Source organism: Panulirus ornatus, chromosome 2, assembly GCF_036320965.1.
Source record: "Panulirus ornatus isolate Po-2019 chromosome 2, ASM3632096v1, whole genome shotgun sequence".
Classification (NCBI taxonomy): Eukaryota; Metazoa; Arthropoda; class Malacostraca; order Decapoda; family Palinuridae; genus Panulirus; species Panulirus ornatus.
In genome coordinates, this window is record NC_092225.1 from 8,598,002 (window position 1) to 8,618,001 (window position 20,000).

Sequence of the window (20,000 nt, forward strand, 5' to 3'; positions counted from 1 at the left end):
ACAATTACGTACCTGGAAAGAGAAAAGTTATATTACTTACTGTTCTTCCAACCAACCAGGTGGTTGCACGTCAGTACCAAACAGTCATACTAGTATGAAGAGTTGCTAGGAAGAACATAATACATATTACTCGCCATATTTTAATAATCCTACATAATATATGTACACGTGAACAACGCAACAAGTTATGATTAGAAATGGAACGGGTACCACATAAATAATACATGATTAATTATTTTCTTCAAAAAGCGAAAAGTAAGAAATTATGTTTGTCACAAGGAAACTATAATTTCATGATTAACAAGGAAAACAAATACATTGCCTTCACACCAGTGGATCTTCACTGGTTTTACAATATTCAGCTCACATGTGTTCCACTGGAGTAGAAAGTGTTTGGGACAACCGTTGACAAATCTGGTGATCCATGTCTCGAGACTTGATGAAATATTTTCTTGCCACCATAAGTGTGTTTTAGACTCATGGAGGTCAATAGTATTCCCAAGATCAAGTGAACAGTGTGACTATGTTAAGGATGGCAGGCCACGAGGAGATATTTTTCTGATGTTCTAATTATATCATGATGAAACTTGACATACATTTATACATATCATACACACCTGCGTATATTCATACACATTTTTGGTAGCATATCTTATCGCGGATACATTTGACCCAATAAACCGTTAAACACACCTAAGACGGGACAATTCAAGTACCAAACTCTCACCCTACAATACACAGTTATATACCTAAAACACAACAGTACCGAAATGGGTCACCGAACAGAGACAACGGCAGAAAATCAACTCATTTTCGATTTCAAACAACGTTTTTATTATCAATGAACTGAGCGTTTACAGGAATATCATGTGAACTCGGACCATACTGTGAAAGTAACGATAAGCATTACTTCACTGCACAGTAACCATTTCTCCTGCGCTCCACTAGACGGTAAGGGAGCTCCTCTGTACTGGACGTAATCCTCGAAGAACCAGGACATTATTTACTCAACGCACTTTCAAACTTCCTGAACAAACCAACGCTGGCTTTACTTCTGTATAATCTGTGCTAACTCTACTACTCAACATTCATTATTCATCTCGTCAAACTTACGTTTTGCTACTTTTAACTTGTTATTTACGTTGAATAGTTAATGATACGTACACCGTAGTATTAGACCATACCCTGCAATATCATGTACACTGAATCTGTTTGCCTGAAATGCCTCGTTCCAGCATGATGGTTCCAGGAAAGCGGCGAGTGGTCATAAATTGTCTAATTGGGAACATGATACCAGAACCAACATTTATTAGTTACCCACCTATCCACACACACACACACACACACACACACACACACACACACACACACACACACACACGAGAATGCCTCTGGGAATTTTATTATATCCACATTATGTGCTGGATCTCTCGAGCAGGGCGGGTGAGAATATCTCCTAAAATACACACTACGGGTGTGATCATCCTCAAGGCGTCCTAATTTTGGCTCATTACCTCCCCTGCTGTTTATATCAAAGGTAAGAATATCGCCCTGAGGGTTCTCATACTGGGTCAGTACCTCCCCTGAAGTAAACATTACGGGGTGAGGATACCCCTTCAGAGTTCTCACACTTCACCAGTAACTCCCGCTAAAGTCAACCGTGAGGTGAATGTCACCAACGTGCTTTAAACCACCGCTTATGACGTACTCATAGCTACATTATGGTCGTATAATTCACTCGTTACGACCAAATAATAACATTAATACAAACAAAATTAGTACAGTTTATATATATATATATATATATATATATATATATATATATATATATATATATTTTTTTTTTTTTTTTTGCTTAGTCGCTGTCTCCCGCGTTTGCGAGGTAGCGCAAGGAAACAGACGAAAGAAATGGCCCAACCCACCCCCATACACATGTATATACATACGTCCACACACGCAAATATACATACCTACACAGCTTTCCATGGTTTATCCCCGACGCTTCACATGCCCTGATTCAATCCACTGACAGCACGTCAACACCAGTATACCACATCGATCCAATTCACTCTATTCCTTGCCCTCCTTTCACCCTCCTGCATGTTCAGGCCCCGATCACACAAAATCTTTTTCACTCCATCTTTCCACCTCCAATTTGGTCTCCCACTTCTCGTTCCCTCCACCTCCGACACATATATCCTCTTGGTCAATCTTTCCTCACTCATTCTCTCCATGTGCCCAAACCATTTCAAAACACCCTCTTCTGCTCTCTCAACCACGCTCTTTTTATTTCCACACATCTCTCTTACCCTTACGTTACTTACTCGATCAAACCCCTCACACCACACATTGTCCTCAAACATCTCATTTCCAGCACATCCATCCTCCTGCGCACAACTCTATCCATAGCCCACGCCTCGCAACCATACAACATTGTTGGAACCACTATTCCTTTAAACATACCCATTTTTGCTTTCCGAGATAATGTTCTCGACTTCCACACATTCTTCAAGGCTCCCAGGATTTTCGCCCCCTCCTCCACCCTATAATCCACTTCCGCTGCCATGGTTCCATCCGCTGCCAGATCCACTCCCAGATATCTAAAACACTTTACTTCCTCCAGTTTTTCTCCATTCAAACTTACCTCCCAATTGACTTGACCCTCAACCCTACTGTACCTAATTACCTTGCTCTTATTCACATTTACTCTTAACTTTCTTCTTTCACACACTTTACCAAACTCAGTCACCAGCTTCTGCAGTTTCTCACATGAATCAGCCACCAGCGCTGTATCATCAGCGAACAACAACTGACTCACTTCCCAAGCTCTCTCATCCCCAACAGACTTCATACTTGCCCCTCTTTCCAAAACTCTTGCATTCACCTCCCTAACAACCCCATCAATAAACAAATAAAACAACCATGGAGACATCACACACCCCTGCCGCAAACCTACATTCACTGAGAACCAATCACTTTCCTCTCTTCCTACACGTACACATGCCTTACATCCTCGATAAAAACTTTTCACTGCTTCTAACAACTTGCCTCCCACACCATATATTCTTAATACCTTCCACAGAGCATCTCTATCAACTCTATCATATGCCTTCTCCAGGTCCATAAATGCTACATACAAATCCATTTGCTTTTCTAAGTATTTCTCACATACATTCTTCAAAGCAAACACCTGATCCACACGCACACACACACACACATATATATATATATATATATATATATATATATATATATATATATATATATATATATATATTCATTTTATTTATTTTGCTTTGTCGCTGCCTCCCGCGTTAGCGAGGTAGCGCAAGGAAACAGACGAAAGAATGGCCCACCCCACCCACATACACATACATACACGTCCACACACGCAAATATACATACCTATACATCTCAAATGTACACATATATATACACACACAGACATATACATATATACACATGTACATAATTCATACTGTCTGCCTTTATTCATTCCCATCGCCACCTCGCCACACATGGAATACCATCCCCCTCCCCCCTCATGTGTGCGAGGTAGCGCTAGGAAAAGACAACAAAGGCCCCATTCGTTCACACTCAGTCTCTAGCTGACGTGGGAAATGGCGAATAGTATGAAAGAAAGATATATATATATATATATATATATATATATATATATATATATATATATATATATATATATATATATATATATATATATTTTTTTTTTTTTTTTTTTTTTTTTTTTTTATACTTTGTCGCTGTCTCCCGCGTCTGCGAGGTAGCGCAAGGAAACAGACGAAAGAAATGGCCCAACCCCCCCCCCCCCCCCATACACATGTACATACACATGTCCACACACGTGTATACATACCTACACAGCTTTCCATGGTCCACCCCAGACGCCTCACATGCCTTGATTCACTCCACTGACAGCACGTCAACCCCTGTATACCACATCGCTCCAATTCACTCTATTCCTTGCCCTCCTTACACCCTCCTGCATGTTCAGGCCCCGATCACACAAAATCTTTTTCACTCCATCTTTCCACCTCCAATTTGGTCTCCCTCTTCTCCTCGTTCCCTCCACCTCCGATACATATATCCTCTTGGTCAATCTTTCCTCACTCATTCTCTCCATGTGCCCAAACCATTTCAAAACACCCTCTTCTGCTCTCTCAACCACGCTCTTTTTATTTCCACACATCTCTCTTACCCTTACGTTACTTACTCGATCAAACCACCTCACACCACACATTGTCCTCAAACATCTCATTTCCAGCACATCCATCCTCCTGCGCACAACTCTATCCATAGCCCACGCCTCGCAACCATACAACATTGTTGGAACCACTATTCCTTCAAACATACCCATTTTTGCTTTCCGAGATAATGTTCTCGACTTCCACACATTTTTCAAGGCTCCCAAAATTTTCGCCCCCTCCCCCACCCTATGATCTACTTCCGTTTCCATGGTTCCATCCGCTGACAGATCCACTCCCAGATATCTAAAACACTTCACTTCCTCCAGTTTTTCTCCATTCAAACTTACCACCCAATTGACTTGACCCTCAACCCTACTGTACCTAATAACCTTGCTCTTATTCACATTTACTCTTAACTTTCTTCTTCCACACACTTTACCAAACTCAGTCACCAGCTTCTGCAGTTTCTCACATGAATCAGCCACCAGCGCTGTATCATCAGCGAACAACAACTGACTCACTTCCCAGGCTCTCTCATCCCCAACAGACTTCATACTTGCCCCTCTTTCCAGGACTCTTGCATTTACCTCCCTAACAACCCCATCCATAAACAAATTAAACAACCATGGAGACATCACACACCCCTGCCGCAAACCTACATTCACTGAGAACCAATCACTTTCCTCTCTTCCTACACGTACACATGCCTTACATCCTCGATAAAAACTTTTCACTGCTTCTAACAACTTTCCTCCCACACCATATATTCTTAATACCTTCCACAGAGCATCTCTATCAACTCTATCATATGCCTTCTCCAGATCCATAAATATATATATATAATGTTGTATGGTTGCGAGGCGTGGGCTATGGATAGAGTTGTGCGCAGGAGGATGGATGTGCTGGAAATGAGATGTTTGAGGACAATGTGTGGTGTGAGGTGGTTTGATCGAGTGAGTAACGTAAGGGTAAGAGAGATGTGTGGAAATAAAAAGAGCGTGGTTGAGAGAGCAGAAGAGGGTGTTTTGAAGTGGTTTGGGCACATGGAGAGAATGAGTGAGGAAAGATTGACCAAGAGGATATATGTGTCGGAGGTGGAGGGAACGAGGAGAAGAGGGAGACCAAATTGGAGGTGGAAAGATGGAGTGAAAAAGATTTTGTGTGATCGGGGCCTGAACATGCAGGAGGGTGAAAGGAGGGCAAGGAATAGAGTGAATTGGAGCGATGTGGTATACCGGGGTTGACGTGCTGTCAGTGGATTGAATCAAGGCATGTGAAGCGTCTGGGGTAAACCATGGAAAGCTGTGTAGGTATGTATATTTGCGTGTGTGGACGTATGTATATACATGTGTATGGGGGTGGGTTGGGCCATTTCTTTCGTCTGTTTCCTTGCGCTACCTCGCAAACGCGGGAGACAGCGACAAAGTATAATAAAAAAAATATATATATATATATATATATATATATATATATATATATATATATATATATATATATATATATATAAATATACAAACTTGTACTTATTTATTGGCTAAGTCTAAATCCTTCTCCCCTCTTACCGGGGTACCGTCAGGGACAAACAAGCAATAGTCTTACTGCCACATATTCATACAATGATATACAGGTGATAATTCTACTTCAAAATATCTATTAAGGAACTAAAGAAAGAACAGGAGAGTAACCGTTCTATATGAATATATACCAACTGGCGTGAGCGGGTTCAGTGCTGGCCTCGCTACGTCAAGGACACACATACACCTTGGTCTGGCATCATATGTATATCGTAACTGCTAAGTAACCTTACTCTGCGTCATATCTTTACATGTATCACACTTTATATAAACCAAACCCCTAACGTAATAACGTGAGGATACTACCGAATGATTAGAAGATCTAGATGCACTTCTAAGACACTTGAGAACGTCACTGTATCAAGCTCACCTAACCAATGCTATGGATGAATGAGTACATATCTCGCTGAGTGCGATACGGCTGAGTCTACCACTGTGGCCAGCTTCACAGGTTATGTCTAGTAGACTCTCATGTAGTTGACTAGAACGTAGGTGCTCTCTTCGTACAGCGCACCTGATAGCGCACTCACAGACCAAGACGGCACGCCCTTTTGGGCATACGATAGAATAATCTCTGACCTTGTTTCTAAGCGTCAGGTTAAAGGCCAGGCTATACCATACCCATGGGTCATCAACTCGCGTTCAGGGTCTTAAAATTAATCCTTTCCAAAGCAAAGGTTCAATAATAAATCTCACACCAGGTATGAGCACCTGCCAACCGGAAGCATTAGCAACTTGCCGTTGGCAGCGTCAACAAACATATTCAACTTTCCCAAGCTGAGCTGAGCCAGGCGGGCGGGCAGGCAGGCAGCTCCGCACCGTGTAATCCCCGGCCGCTGGCCAGCCTGGCAATTAGCCAATTACGCGAAATCGGACTGGGCTGAGCACACACACACCAATTACGAGTAGATTAAAAGTAGAGAGACATTTTTTAAGTCCACAAATTAGTGACGATTTTTGTAATAACATTAAAAAGAGGATTCTGTTTCCGGCTTAAACAGCCAGTGGGCTCTGTAGGGTTCGTGATCAACTAATTATCTTTTTTTCTCTATGGCAATACGATCTTTGAGCACGAGGAAACAACCCTTGGGTATAAGAGTGACCTCTGACTTGACCCTTAAGGATCAGCAGTTTCATACACGAAGGCAAGTGGTGGTATAGATTTAAGGTTCAGAATACCTGCAAGGGTGTTACAAGGCTGTGTGTTGTGACCAGGGTTAACTTCTATTTAGAGAGGACTTTGTGAGGAATGAGGATGCGAATGGTTGACGGTCGTGCACCACTCACCAACACCGGGTCAAAATAGATATTCCAGCGGCTGTTGTCTGAAGATGATGCTCTTCTGTCAGCTGAATCAAGGGTAAAGTTAAGACAGATTAGTAAGTTCCTTGATGATGTGTATAAATCGCTGGTAAGAGGAAACGCTATTTAGAGCAAAGTTATTGATTTTGATAGAGATAGTTTGCTACACTATAATGTATTGGGAAATGACGATCAAGAATGACAGAAGTGTGTAAGGTGAAACTAAGACTAAAATAATATAAGGAAGACCTGGAGGTGTAGTGAATGCTCTGGGGGAGAGTTGAAGGTGCACTGAAAAGTTTGGCTGACAGAAAGAATTTAGGTGCAATGTGCAAGAAACTTGTCCCCACTGTGATGAGAGATGTGAAACCTTAGTTTCTTCTTAATGATAGACCCTCCATGCTGAGTGAATATCTTCCAGAGAGACGTTTCAAAAAATAGTAACATCTGAAGTTTATGAATATATGAAACATTTGTTTAATCCGTCCCCTAAATATCTAAGATTTATCATTCGAAAGAAAGAGATTACACAGTGCTTATTAGCCACCTTAATACAACTCCTAGTGCTGGCCCAAGGAAATTTTTCAAGCCAGACTACACAAGATGAGGGTTTACAGTTCCGGTAGGATCCACCTACGAAATATACTTCAAACTCCCTAAACTCCTAGAAATATTTGCCAATGTATATACCACTAGAGGCTCATCAAGACCCCGCAGTGGTAATCATCCAAACTCACCAGACCTATTCTTACTCAACAAGACAATTCCCATCATCCTGCCTAGTATTTGCCGGGGAGCAACATACTGGGTTGGCTGAGGGCAAATCATCAGGCTTGTGGATTTAACCAGACCCATACCCTTCCTGATGACAGTGTAATCAAACAAACAAGCCCCAGTGCTCACTCGAACTTGGCCAACAACAGTGGACAACTTGCATTCAATGAGGATAATTTGGTTAAAGCTGGAAAAGCAAGCGCTGAGCCTCATAGGAATAAAGGCAATAGAATTCAAAAGAGGGTCTATGTTCCACGGGTGTTCAATAACAGCAACATATCTTTTATTATATTCAGAAAATTTTTGACCTGGTTTTCTTTTAATCATGTTCACAGACTTCGAGTCATCAGCACTGAGGATAGATTCTACCAAAGGATACTATTCATCTCCTTCTAACGGTTGTTCTTGCATAGGAAACTGTGAGCCTGATTCTCGTTCAAGGTTTGCTAGACAACACGAGGGTCACAAAAACTTTAGTGTGTCAAATCAGAATAAGAATTTCTAATCCCAAACGCTGACCTATAATGCTCATGCGAGATTCTGTCTCTATCAACTGACGTCATATATAAATGGACACATAACACATCAGGCAGCAACAACTGAATCTGAATTCTCTTCCTAGAGGGTAAGAACAGTTATGACTATCATGGTTGTCCCTTACGACAAAACCTTAATGATATTTTCTTTTTTCCACCGTTACTTATGGCATCATTTATAGTTCCTGGGACAGAGAGCTGTCCTGAAAATATAACAAGAATGATATACATTTGCTGGCATAATCAAGAAATAAGTAGTTCTAGATTGTAAAGAAAAAAAAATCATTAAATATTCACAGAATTATAGTGATAAGGTTGGCGCGGAGATGCAAGAAAAATAGAGAGAAGTGGAGATGGATAACTCAAGCAGTAAAGTGGGCATTAGGAAAACCTATCAAACATGACAAGTGTGGAGACAAGAAATCGCTGAAACATGCAAAGTTGAAAGTCTCTAGAGATATTACAGCCACGACGACCGTATGGCTGAGGAAACAGATGACCATCCAGGGTAGCAACGAAACACGAGCTGTTGATCAGGATTTGACTCTCAACGTTCCAACTGTACTCTTCCTCTTAAGGGAGAAAACTTTTGACATGTTGAGTATTACATACCGATCAGCAGTTCGCGTCTCACTGCTACCTTACCACCTACCTGTCAGCATGAGCAATGTTCAGAAGCCAGGGGGATGACCTGCGTCGCTGGGCAGCTAACGCAGTCACCTTGATCAGATGGCATGGCGGTAAGCGCTCTACTACCAGCCGGGGTTGGAGTGAGGGAGTTACTGAGAGTCCAGCCGCTTAGAACGACTGCACGACCTTTGAGCACGACGGTACGACCACTGAACACAACAGTGCGAATATTGTACACGATGATTCGTCACGTAATCACGATGACAGACCTTGTGACCTGACCCTCAAGAGTTAGGTCAAAGGCCAGGACATCATTGAAAAGCATCGTAGAGTCGTGCTCAAGGGTTGTACCGTAGCGCTGGTCGGATTAAAGTCACTGTGCCAGTCACGGGCAGTCTAGCGTTCCGCCCACAACAAGCTAAATCCAGCAGAATTGCCGTAAATAGAATTATCTCAAACACCTGGTGCATCATTCCTGGCTCATACGCTGGTGTTAGAATAACTCATACGCTGAAGCTAAAATAAAGATGTGATAAAAATGATGATATTCAAGAGAAATAAATGTTTCAATTTAATATGTGTTATGATTATTATTGTGATATGTTGGCACACACTCATTTTAAGTACAAAACGAAGTACTGTTTTACTGTGATATTGGCATGTGACTGATTAAACACAAACACACATTTACATACATATATATATATATATATATATATATATATATATATATATATATATATATATATATATATATATATATTGGGAGGTAAGTATGAATGGAGAAAAACTGGAGGAAGTAAAGTGTTTTAGATATCTGGGAGTGGATCTGGCAGCGGATGGAACCATGGAAGCGGAAGTGGATCATAGGGTGGGGGAGGGGGCGAAAATCCTGGGAGCCTTGAAGAATGTGTGGAAGTCGAGAACATTATCTCGGAAAGCAAAAATGGGTATGTTTGAATGAATAGTGGTTCCAACAATGTTGTATGGTTGCTAGGCGTGGGCTATGGATAGAGTTGTGCGCAGGAGGATGGATGTGCTGGAAATGAGATGTTTGAGGACAGTGTGTGGTGTGAGGTGGTTTGATCGAGTAAGTAACGTAAGGGTAAGAGAGATGTGTGGAAATAAAAAGAGCGTGGTTGAGAGAGCAGAAGAGGGTGTTTTGAAATGGTTTGGGCACATGGAGAGAATGAGTGAGGAAAGATTGACAAAGAGGATGTATGTGTCAGAGTTGGAGGGAACGAGGAGAAGTGGGAGACCAAATTGTAGGTGGAAAGATGAAGTAAAAAAGATTTTGAGTGATCGGTATACCACATCGTTCCAATTCACTCTATTCCTTGCAAGCCTTTCACTCTCCTGCATGTTCAGGCCCCGATCGCTCAAAATCTTTTTCACCCCATCCTTCCACCTCCAATTTGGTCTCGCACTTCTCTTCGTTCCCTCCACCTCTGACACATGTATCTTCTTTGTCAATCTTTCCTCACCCATTCTCTCCATGTGACCAAACAAACCATTTCAAAACACCCTCTTCTGCTCTTTCAACCACTCTTCTCATTACCACACATCTCTCTTACCCATTCATTACTCTCTTACTTACATACTCGCCATTTCCATATTAGCGAGGTAGCGTGTAGAACGGAGGACTGAGCCTTAGAGAGAAAATCCTCACTTGGCCTCTTCTCTGTTCCTTCTTTTAGAAAAGTAAAACCTGGAGAGGAGGATTTCCAGCCTTCCCTTCCACTTTCAGTCGCCTTCTACGACAGGAAGGGAATACGTGGGAAGTATTCTTTCTCCGCTATCCCCAGGGATATATATATATATATATATATATGGATCTGGAGAAGGCATATGATAGAGTTGATAGAGATGCTCTGTGGAAGGTATTAAGAATATATGGTGTGGGAGGAAAGTTGTTAGAAGCAGTGAAAAGTTTTTATCGAGGATGTAAGGCATGTGTACGTGTAGGAAGAGAGGAAAGTGATTGGTTCTCAGTGAATGTAGGTTTGCGGCAGGGGTGTGTGATGTCTCCATGGTTGTTTAATTTGTTTATGGATGGGGTTGTTAGGGAGGTAAATGCAAGAGTTTTGGAAAGAGGGGCAAGTATGAAGTCTGTTGGGGATGAGAGAGCTTGGGAAGTGAGTCAGTTGTTGTTCGCTGATGATACAGCGCTGGTGGCTGATTCATGTGAGAAACTGCAGAAGCTGGTGACTGAGTTTGGTAAAGTGTGTGGAAGAAGAAAGTTAAGAGTAAATGTGAATAAGAGCAAGGTTATTAGGTACAGTAGGGTTGAGGGTCAAGTCAATTGGGAGGGGAGTTTGAATGGAGAAAAACTGGCGGAAGTGAAGTGTTTTAGATATCTGGGAGTGGATCTGGCAGCGGATGGAACCATGGAAGCGGAAGTGGATCATAGGGTGGGGGAGGGGGCGAAAATTCTGGGGGCCTTCAAGAATGTGTGGAAGTCGAGAACATTATCTCGGAAAGCAAAAATGGGTATGTTTGAAGGAATAGTGGTTCCAACAATGTTGTATGGTTGCGAGGCGTGGGCTATGGATAGAGTTGTGCGCAGGAGGATGGATGTGCTGGAAATGAGATGATTGAGGACAATGTGTGGTGTGAGGTGGTTTGATCGAGTGAGTAACGTAAGGGTAAGAGAGATGTGTGGAAATAAAAAGAGCGTGGTTGAGAGAGCAGAAGAGGGTGTTTTGAAGTGGTTTGGGCACATGGAGAGGATGAGTGACGAAAGATTGACCAAGAGGATATATGTGTCGGAGGTGGAGGGAGCAAGGAGAAGAGGGAGACCAAATTGGAGGTGGAAAGATGGAGTGAAAAAGATTTTGTGTGATCGGGGCCTGAACATGCAGGAGGGTGAAAGGAGGGCAAGGAATAGAGTGAATTGGAGCGATGTGGTATACCGGGGTTGACGTGCTGTCAGTGGATTGAATCAGGGCATGTGAAGCGTCTGGGGTAAACCATGGAAAGCTGTGTAGGTATGTATATTTGCGTGTGTGGACGTATGTATATACATGTGTATGGGGGGGGGGGGGTTGGGCCATTTCTTTCGTCTGTTTCCTTGCGCTACCTCGCAAACGCGGGAGACAGCGACAAAGTATAAAAAAAGAAAAAAAAAAAAAAATATATATATATATATATATATATATATATATATATATATATATATATATATATATATACATATATATATATATATATATATATATATATATATATATATATATATATATATATATATATATAAATATATATATATATATATATATATATATATATATATATATATATATATATATATATATATATATATATATAAATATGTTCTGGAAGGAGGTAAATAAAGTGCGTAAGACAAGGGAGCAAATGGGAACTTCAGTGAAGGGCGCAAATGGGGAGGTGATAACAAGTAGTGGTGATGTGAGAAGGAGATGGAGTGAGTATTTTGAAGGTTTGTTGAATGTGTTTGATGATAGAGTGGCAGATATAGGGTGTTTTGGTCGAGGTGGTGTGCAAAGTGAGAGGGTTAAGGAAAATGATTTGGTAAACAGAGAAGAGGTAGTAAAGGCTTTGCGGAAGATGAAAGCCGGCAAGGCAGCAGGTTTGGATGGTACTGTAGTGGAATTTATTAAAAATGGGGGTGACTGTATTGTTGACTGGTTGGTAAGGTTATTTAATGTATGTATGACTCATGGTGAGGTGCCTGAGGATTGGCGGAATGCGTGCATAGTGCCATTGTACAAAGGCAAAGGGGATAAGAGTGAGTGCTCAAATTACAGAGGTATAAGTTTGTTGAGTATTCCTGGTAAATTATATGGGAGGGTATTGATTGAGAGGGTGAAGGCATGTACAGAGCATCAGATTGGGGAAGAGCAGTGTGGTTTCAGAAGTGGTAGAGGATGTGTGGATCAGGTGTTTGCTTTGAAGAATGTATGTGAGAAATACTTAGAAAAGCAAATCGATTTGTATGTAGCATTTATGGATCTGGAGAAGGCATATGTTAGAGTTGATAGAGATGCTCTGTGGAAGGTGTTAAGAATATATGGTGTGGGAGGCAAGTTGTTAGAAGCAGTGAAAAGTTTTTATCGAGGATGTAAGGCATGTGTACGTGTAGGAAGAGAGGAAAGTAATTGGTTCTCAGTGAATGTAGGTTTGCGGCAGGGGTGTGTGATGTCTCCATGGTTGTTTAATTTGTTTATGGATGGGGTTGTTAGGGAGGTGAATGCAAGAGTTTTGGAAAGAGGGGCAAGTATGAAGTCTGTTGGGGATGAGAGAGCTTGGGAAGTGAGTCAGTTGTTGTTCGCTGATGATACAGCGCTGGTGGCTGATTCATGTGAGAAACTGCAGAAGCTGGTGATTGAGTTTGGTAAAGTGTGTGAAAGAAGAAAGTTAAGAGTAAATGTGAATAAGAGCAAGGTTATTAGGTACAGTAGGGTTGAGGGTCAAGTCAATTGGGAGGTGAGTATGAATGGAGAAAAACTGGCGGAAGTAAATGTTTTAGATATCTGGGAGTGGATCTGGCAGCGGATGGAACCATGGAAGCGGAAGTGGATCATAGGGTGGGGGAGGGGGCGAAAATTCTGGGAGCCTTGAAGAATGTGTGGAAGTCCAGAACATTATTTCGGAAAGCAAAAATGGGTATGTTTGAAGGAATAGTGGTTCCAACAATGTTGTGTGGTTGTGAGGCGTGGGCTATGGATAGAGTGGTGCGCAGGAGGACTGATGTGCTGGAAATGAGATGTTTGAGGACAATGTGTGGTGTGAGGTGGTTTGATCGAGTAAGTAACGTAAGGGTAAGAGAGATGTGTGGAAATAAAAAGAGCGTGGTTGAGAGAGCAGAAGAGGGTGTTTTGAAATGGTTTGGGCACATGGAGAGAATGAGTGAGGAAAGATTGACCAAGAGGATATATGTGTCGGAGGTGGAGGGAACGAGGAGAAGAGGGAGACCAAATTGGAGGTGGAAAGATGGAGTGAAAAAGATTTTGTGTGATCGGGGCCTGAACATGCAGGAGGGTGAAAGGAGGGCAAGGAATAGAGTGAATTGGAGCGATGTGGTATACCGGGGTTGACGTGCTGTCAGTGGATTGAATCAGGGCATGTGGAGCGTCTGGGGTAAACCATGGAAAGCTGTGTTGGTATGTATATTTGCGTGTGTGGACGTATGTATATACAGGTGTATGGGGGTGGGTTGGGCCATTTCTTTCGTCTGTTTCCTTGCGCTACCTCGCAAACGCGGGAGACAGCGTCAAAGCAAAAAAAAAAAAAAAAAATAATATACATATATATATATATCCTAGCATGAGCTGGGTACCTATCATATCGACCAACCCCTTAGTGGTCGATGTGCACCTGGGTTGACTGTGGACCGACTGCCACAACCAGGATTCATACCTATACGCTCGACCCTGGGTGGCCTGTGAATGCGTCACGATCAGGAGCACCAACCGCTACACCACGGAGGTCTATACTGTTTGTTACAAATGATCACGTTTACGTAAATCCGTGTTTTCTCTGGCTTCGGTAGTTTCTGCTCTGATTACCTTTTCCTGTATTTTATATACCACACTCACCGCAGAGACTGGTCTGTATTATAGTGTAACTTCTCGCTCTTCTTTCTTAAAGACTGATACGATATTTGTCCATATTTACTCCTTTGGTATTTTATTCGTTTGTGTATAAGTAACTATTATGAAATTCATTCATAGTCCTGGAAAATTGTGCTTGTCTTGCCTTTAGAAATATAGTGTAACAGAGTGAAAAAAAATAACTTTATAATGCTGAGTCCACATGACCATCTTTATTGAGAAATCACGAATTTGAAGTATATAAGGAAATGGTATATCTAGAATATGTAAGGGATTTTTGTGTCTAGAAAATAGGCTAACAATCAACTTCAGGATCATATATGGAAAACTAAAACTTTTCCTTCGTGTTGTGCACTTGTGAAAACGCACTACGTGGCCACCACTGTACGGTTGGTGACCCGGGCCCCACTGTACAGTTGGTGACCCCGGCCACCACTGTACAGTTGGTGACCCCGGCCACCACTGTACGGTTGGTGACCCCCGGCCACCACTGTACGGTTGGTGACCCCGGCCACCACTGTACGGTTGGTGACCCCCGGCCACCACTGTACGGTTGGTGACCCCGGCCACCACTGTACGGTTGGTGACCCCGGCCACCACTGTACGGTTGGTGACCCCGGCCACCACTGTACGGTTGGTGACCCCGGCCACCACTGTACGGTTGGTGACCCCCGGCCACCACTGGCCGTCACCCAGCTGGGGCGTCGCCAGGTGGGTCCCCACACCATGCCATTAAACGTCCCCCTGCCCTGCCATAACTCAGAGATCCTGGCCCTCGAACTCTATCCATTCTGTTGGCTGCCTCTATCTCCACCATCCGTCTCGCACATCCCCATAATGGAACGTTTCTTTCCTTATCCTCAGCGGCTTCCACGCCTCCTTTTTTATCGGGTTCCCTCCCACTTTGTCTTCTCTGGGGCCAGTGTCAAGCTTACAGCCCCCCAGCCACACCCGGATTATCATTCTCCACCATTCCCCTCCCTCGTCACTCCCTACTCCAACGCGCATCCGAACCCCTACCCTGCTCCCCCATCAACTCCCTCACTTCCAAGATCCTATGCGTCGCCTCACTCCCCCACCAAAGCTTCCCACCTGCCCACACACCATCTCTACAAATTCTTTATTCACCTCCACCCAGAATACTCCATCAATCCCATCAACAGATTCACTTTTCACTTTCACCTTATTCTCTCCCGCTCTCACCACCATCTGTGCAACCCCCTCTGTCTACACACACGCACACACACACACACACACACACACATGAATCATCCTTATCCATAATCTTACTTCCTAACACACCCTCGTCCTCGCTCCTACCTTGAAGCATTCCACCATTCCTCACATGCAGCCACACCACCGAGCCTATCCAGGGCATCATCCCTCAAGTCAAGCGTCTCTGACGACAGAGATATCATGTGAAATTCTAAGGTCCATCCCTGGAGCAACAGATCCTTCCCAACCCCCTCTCCCGTATATCACGAGGTCACGTATTTTCTTACGCACTTCACCCGAGACTCAGAAATCTCTCTCTCTCTCTCTCTCTCTCTCTCTCTCTCTCTCTCTCTCTCTCTCTCTCTCTCTCTCTCTCTCTCCACATACACACACACACACACACACATAGCGTTACACATCTTTTCAGCTTGTTGTGCACAACGCAAAGAAATACACAGTTACGAAGAACAAGTCGTGTGAGTTGTGTATTGTCAAGTGATATGTATGAGATGGAGAGATTGCATGTTTGTGGACTGAATGCCACCAGCCCACGCACAGTTGAGGAAGATAGAAAATACAATGTATCTTGGTCAAGGGAGTGACACTTGAGAGCTACTGTAGTGCTGGCTCACTACATAGTTGTCAGTAATCCTTTCGTTACCCAAGAGGGTAACACCTATAATATAGTTACCAGGTCGGTAGCTTCCTACCATCTACTAGCGAGAGAGAGAGAGAGAGAGAGAGAGAGAGAGAGAGAGAGAGAGAGAGAGAGAGAGAGAGAGAGAGAGAAATTGTTTTTCCGTTTCTTTTTTTCTGACAATTACCAATTTAGTCCTGGGCCCATCGAACTAACACATGGTAAAATAAATTTCGGTCCAAGAAGCTGAGAATACTTTTCCACTGTGGATTTCAACCCGAATTGTGTCCAAATACTAACAAGTTCCAGCTGTACGGTGTACATTAAAGCTCTATGGTAACTGTTACAGTCATTTCACTGCTGGACAGATGGATGAGAAGAAAATGGACACCCAAACTCTATGGTGCTTTCTATGATAATTTCACTGCAGTACAACTTGATGAGATGAAAAAAAAAAAAGGGGGACATTAAAGTCTACGGTACTTTCCACGGTTATTTCACTGATGTACAGCTGGATGAGAAGACAATGGGCAATAAAACACTATGGCAGTTCCCTCGATCATTTCACAGCAGGATATTTTGGATGAGAGGACCACGGACACTGAAACCCTACCATCATATTACTGCAAGAGGGTTAGATGTGACGACCATAGACAAAAATAACTATAGTAGCTCGTACGATCATTTCATTGTCGTAGTGTTATTACTTTATATCACCGATGGTTAGAGACACGTTCTGTAACACTTGTCTTACACATCCTTACATATTCAGAAACACTATCTCGAGATAAATCTATGGCATCGCTAATACACACACACACACACACACACACACACACACACACACGAACAGAACAGTATGCAGGACTTATAGCGATCTCACTTCACAATGTCAACCACTTCTACACTACAAAAGGGAGCTCCTGAGCATTCGTCCGTCCCCCGTCCGTAGATACTACAAAGGAATTGTCGGACACGATGACGAACCTCCAATACACATTTGTTAACAATTCATCCATTTCCTCGACAGAATAGAAACTGCTGGCTGTCGTGGTCAGACATTTACGGGAAAATATATCATTGTTCATCGGGAAGGAAGTGCGGGCAATATGGGAGGTTTGGGGAGGGAAAATGGCTGGGCAAGTGTGGGAAGGTGTGATGATGGTGGGGGAGGGTGTGGTCACCCAGAGGGACCGAATATGCCAGTACATTAGAACACTTGTGACAACCATTTGACAGCGTTACGATATTGCCAATAGACGTCCGTTACACCTAGAAGCTGTAACACTATAAGATCTGTATTATTACCAACACCATATAATGCTGAGTCTGATGACCACACCAGTACAGTACTAACCATTGTACCACCTACAGCAATCTTAACGTGTTACAGCACACTATACAGCCCTAAGCACTGTTATTCCCTCTATCTGGGAAAACTAAACGTATGTAACCTTCTCTGCCATCAACACATTGGATTAAACTTGGTTTCATCAATGTGGTCATTAAGACCATTACAGTGATGGTGTCACCTACATACTGTAACAAATGGTGTCATCAAGACTGTTATAGACCTGGTGTCACCTACACACATTAACAAATGGTGTCATTCAAAGTGTTACAATCCTGGTGCCTCGTACATGCTGCTACAGTAACAGCGTCATGAATAATGTAAGGCTCAATAACAACAGGCTGTAACATGCTATCACTACGACTGTTATGATCGTGGTACTACCAACATTTGTGACACCTGTCGTGCCAGTAACACACTGTAACGGTTATGCTGTATAATGATAATTCGTACCATTGCTTCTCCATTTACTGAAATTTCATATATGACTTCCTTTCCTCTCCCTTAGACCACCTTCACCACCTCTTTCCCCTCTTTCCCTCTTCCTCCTAACCTCCTCGGTAGTCCTGGACTTGCCAAGTGATGTACGCCACGCCCTTCGTCCCCCAGCCGATGGGTCCTCGACCTGCGGGACATGGCAAGCGGCCACCTCCACCGCCCCACGGTGCTGCCAACCCTCCACTACCTGGCCTAAATAGGGATCAACGTAGAAGCTGTGGTGGTGGTGGTACTACTGGGGAACCACTGTGGTGGATCGTAAGCAGGGGTCATAGTGGCAAGGATTCTACTGGGGAACCACTGTGGTGGATCGTAAGCAGGGGTTATAGTGGCAAGGGTTCTATTGGGGAACCACTGTGGTGGATCGTAAGCAGGGGTTATAGTGGCAAGGGTTCTACTGGGGAACCACTGTGGTGGATCGTAAGCAGGGGTTATAGTGGCAAGGGTTCTATTGGGGAACCACTGTGGTGGATCGTAAGCAGGGGTTATAGTGGCAAGGATTCTATTGGGGAACCACTGTGGTGGATCGTAAGCAGGGGTTATAGTGGCAAGGGTTCTACTGGGGAACCACTGTGGTGGATCGTAAGCAGGGGTTATAGTGGCAAGGGTTCTACTGGGGAACCACTGTGGTGGATCGTAAGCAGGGGTTATAGTGGCAAGGGTTCTACTGGGGAACCACTGTGGTGGATCGTAAGCAGGGGTTATAGTGGCAAGGGTTCTACTGGGGAACCACTGTGGGTGATCATAGTGACGGTTCTGGAACTATGTTTGCTAAGCAGGTGAGTGAGGGTTGATAATGAAAATCATTCTCGCGTAACCTCGTTCTTTTGACGTCAACCCTCATCTTTAGCAGAAACCACTGCATCAGCGGCACAAGGCAGTTACTGGGTTCTCATCACTTGGGAATCAGATACGTTGGTTTCGAGATACTCTCTGAAGCATCATTATAAATATTAGAGATTTATCTTCAGTTGATCTTTCGTATAAAGTTGATAATAGATGACTTATCGAAAATTGTCGGGTTATCATTTCAAACGTTTTCATCGCAGGTACGAACTTATATACTAATCCTCCTATTTTTGTTTACTGATGTTTGATTTGTATCCATAATGATGTGGCTTTACTGTAATATCGAACTTTGTGTCCCAACCAAATGTGATGAATGTAATGAAAACAACAATAAATTTTTACCAAACTCTAAAGCTCATAACACGAGTCTTAACTCCAAGCATGCTAATAAAACGCAATACAGGAGGCTGGGGAGGGACATTAAAGTAAGAAATGCGTCGAAAGAATGTTAATCCAGGTTCTTGGGAAAGGTCGCATGACCTTGACTGCCGAGAGCAGGCATGAGGAAGAAATTCAGCAAGACGGGTACACGCTACAGCTGCTGGCGTACCATCGCTGGCAGCCCTAGGCATCTGCTCCCTCGAGGGCCTCATGTCTGGTAAGACTGTGAACGTGATCCAAGAACTTGAAGAAGGTGCTGAGAGACCTTTCGACTGGTGGATGTTTCTTGACTGTGACGGCCTTAATGACCTCAGGAGCTCTAAGACAACCAAGTAACCAACCGACCACCTCCTCTTCAGGAGGAATGAAGAGGGTGTATCAAGGTAGCCCGCCCTCCACCACTAAGACACTGTTACGAAGTCAATCCAAGAGGCACTTCCAAGTTTACGTATAT